General features: G+C 39.0%; 1 pseudogene; it reads left to right on the forward strand.

Moving 5' to 3' along the window:
• The first annotated feature begins 241 nt into the window (after nucleotides 1–241).
• LOC125156990 (nuclear pore complex protein Nup50-like) lies at nucleotides 242–1,731 on the forward strand (annotated as a pseudogene).
• The last annotated feature ends 2,090 nt before the right edge of the window (nucleotides 1,732–3,821 follow it).

Consider the following 3,821-nt stretch of genomic DNA (forward strand, 5'->3'; position numbering starts at 1 on the left):
TCACTGCAGAACATAAGAGAGACGAGGCCCCTGGAGGACATGGTGTTTGAGACCCAGGGCTTGGTGACCACCAAGTCCATTGAGAATCTTCAGTGCACCAGAAATGACTATGCACACTGCAACAGCTTCAGATGCCAGGCCATTCGCTGCAAACTCGCACCTGCTCACTGTCATGCACCAGGCTTTCGCCGCTCCCACAACCCAGCTAGTGCCATGGTGGCTGTCCTGGGGGTTTGAAATAATGGACAAAAGAAATGCTTAGAAGGAATTGACAGATAAGAATTGGGATCAAGAAACGAAGCAGAAAGAGGTGGGAACATTCTCAGCGGCCACTGAGGAAGTCTTGAAGATTAGAGCCATAAAGAAAGCAAAGCATAGAAATGTTGGATTTGTATCTGATAGTGGCAAAGGCTTTAAAGGTTTTAAGGGATTGTTTGTACCTTCTGGAGGAGGAAGGTTGTCTGGATTTGGTTATGGTGCTGGAGAAAAGCCTCTGGAAGGACTGTCTACTGGTAGCAGCTCTTCTCTCAGTGCTGCAAGGGCAGCAACTGAGACCAATGCAGCCTTTGGATTTGTTGTTACAAATGGCTCTATCTCCTTGGTCGATAAAAAGATTTTAAATGCCAAAACTACAGTCAGCAGGCGTCCTCCTCTGGCCTTAACTGTAGTACAGCCTGCCACAGGAATGCCTATCACAAGCAGTTGGCTGCCTTAAACTGTTCTGTTCAGGATTGAATAGTGAAGCACGTGAATACAAACTCACTCTATGATCTGACGCCTATCTCTAAAGACTATGAGAAGTATTCAGCAGGTGTTGAACAACAACATAGGAGCAGTGGCAACAGGAATTCTGAAACTGAAACTAAGAAAATGTCAGTTGCAAGACGGACACCTTCCCTATTTGGGACAACAAAATTATAGCAAGAGTCAACATCTTTGTTTCACGGCAACAAAACAGGATACATCTGAAAAGATTGAGAGGGTTTCTGTAAATAAAATGGACCCATCAGTAAGAGCAAAAATTGCCTCATTTAATTTTGGCAAGAAAATGTATAGTTATATCTTGGGCTCATTACACTTTAGCCCCCTGACTTGATTTTCATTTTCTTCTGGAAACTCCAGTTTATTTGGCAAAGATATTACCCATAACAAAACAGTTTCTTCACCATTTTCCACAAAAAACATCTGAGATACAAGCTGAAGGTGGCAGTAACGAATGCAAAGGCAGAGATGAAGAAGAGAATGATGAGCTGCCCAAAGTACTAGTTACTGAAGTAAAAGAAGATGCTTTTTACTCCAAAAATTGTAAACTGTTTTATAGGAAAGACAATGAATTTAAAAAGTGTGCATATTTTCCATTTAAAACCTATAACAAATAAGAAAATACATCTTTTATTGTGGGCAGACACCAATTTAGGCAACATATTGCTGATTGTTCTGATTCCACCCAAGATGCCATGTACCTGAACAGGAAAAAACAACATACTTATTGTATGTGCTCCAAATCCACCCACAGATAAGAAGAATGCTACCATTCCTGTTACCATGTTAATTTGGGTAGAAATAAGCGAGGTTGCAGAAAAGTTACAAAAAAAATTTACTGGAGAAAAAGTACGCCTGAGAAACTGTTGCCAAGTTTCTGCTCCCACATGGCCCCCTAAATTTGTCAGTGTTTCTTCTCTTCTTACTTTGACATTCAAAGAACTTGTAGATAACTTAAAACTTTTGTGAGGAAGATTAATATGGCCAATAAAACCTTTAAATGTTAAGTGTCAAGAAATTGTATTTTCCCTTGTTAAGAACTGTCTAATGTGTAAAATACATTTGAACAAATTTTGGGGGAAGATTTTTAATGTTTGTTTATTAAACTGGCCACAAGTAATTTCTTAATAGTCTGAAATCAGGGTAAAGATTAGACTTCCAAAGGCTGTTCTTATCCATGGGTTTTGGGGTCTGCTGTCAACTGCTGGCAAGGCTTTCCAACAGGCTCTGTGTCCAGAAGGAAACTTTCCTGTAGACTTCTGTCTGGTGGGCTTGACTGATTTGGGAGAACAACACTCATTCCAAATGAATCATGTTACCACACTGTAATAGAAATATTTTTCCTTTGCTTTACTTTATTGTTATTTTAAAGCTGAACCCTGACTACAGAATGTTCCCCCTCAGCATTAGAGTCTTTCCTTTTTATCTGCAGACATTGGCTTTTAACCCTGTAAGCTGCTTTACCTGATTCCAGAACTGCTTTTTTATTTTAAAGGAAACAAGTAGCTTGTTATTTGGCTTTGTAGATTGGGTTTTGTAGTTTCATTTATGAGGTGCTATAATTCTGTATTCCCCTACAGACAAACATAATAGAGGGGAATTGCCCAGAATAGGGTTTAAAAGCACAAATTTGGTAGCTTCTAGTTTATTGACACAGACAACAAATCCTTGCAAAAAAAAGAAAGTTAAGTAAAAGGTATACTGTAGTATGAAAGAAAGAGAATATATCTTAGTTATTTGTACCATGATGAACCCTATGGATCTAACAGCTACCTATTACTTAAAGTCCTAGGAACTTTTATTACACACGAGCCAACTGAATTAACCAGGAAACACGTAAAAAGCTAGTGGAATTAAAATTGCATGTGTAAATGTTGCCTTTAATTTTAGACAGAGGGGCGCCTGGGTGGCGCAGTCGGTTAAGCGTCCAACTTCAGCCAGGTCACGATCTCGCGGTCTGTGAGTTCGAGCCCCGCATCAGGCTCTGGGCTGATGGCTCGGAGCCTGGAGCCTGTTTCCGATTCTGTGTCTCCCTCTCTCTCTGCCCCTCCCCCGTTCATGCTCTGTCTCTCTCTGTCCCAAAAATAAAAATTAAAAAAAAAAATTTTAGACAGAAATATATTCTACATTGGATATCTGAAATTTCCATTTAATTTTTTAAGAGTAAGATATTCAGTATGTCCATTTGGAAGGGAGCCATGGTTATGCACAAGAATATCCATGTCACTTCTCCATAGCTGACCTAGTATGCATTGAAGACTTGGGCACATGAATTAGATGCAGATTTTAATGTTTAAATATCCACTTTCATTCTTTATTAACCATTTAATGTTGGTACCAGATGATATTTTTTAAAATCTCATGGTGGTACCAGATGATTTTGTTTAAACACTCATGGTTCATGTCTGAGGTCTCACACTTATATATAAGTGTGTCTTAGAAAAGAGTAGTCAAAATAATTATAGATATTAAGTTACTTTTTAAATGAGGCTATAATTTTTAAATATAAAGAGGGTGGGGAAACAATTTTATGATAAAATGTGTTAACTCAAATACTTGAGGTATGGTAGTTGGCCTAATATTTATCGTAAGATTATTGTACTACTTAGTTTTCTGTTTCCAGTGAGGGAATTTGGTCCAGTATGTTGTTCTAGATGAATACACAGAGAGAGGTGTGCTTACGCTTTTATGGCATGTGGTCAAACTCTTACATTGGGAGAGCTAGGGAGGGAGTGGCAACTACATTAGCATTTTCTTTTTAGAGTTGAGAATATTTGTGAGTTTTTGTTATAGGTGATTTATAGTAAGCAGATGGTCAATACTGTTACAGCAAAAGTGGCTCTGTTTCTTCACTTTAGGTTTATCCATCTGTTAGAAGGAAGAGGAAATACAGAGTACAATGTTAAGTCAAGTGTGTCCCACCTTAGCCACATGTCCTCCCATGGTCCCCAGGAGCTGGTACATATCTCAGGCACCTTCGGAGTCACCACGGCTGTAGCCTTTGCATGTCCAGTGGGATGTTTGCCAAAAATGGCTTGAAAACATCAAGATTGAGTCAC

This window comes from Prionailurus viverrinus, chromosome X, assembly GCF_022837055.1.
Source record: "Prionailurus viverrinus isolate Anna chromosome X, UM_Priviv_1.0, whole genome shotgun sequence".
NCBI lineage: Eukaryota > Metazoa > Chordata > Mammalia > Carnivora > Felidae > Prionailurus > Prionailurus viverrinus.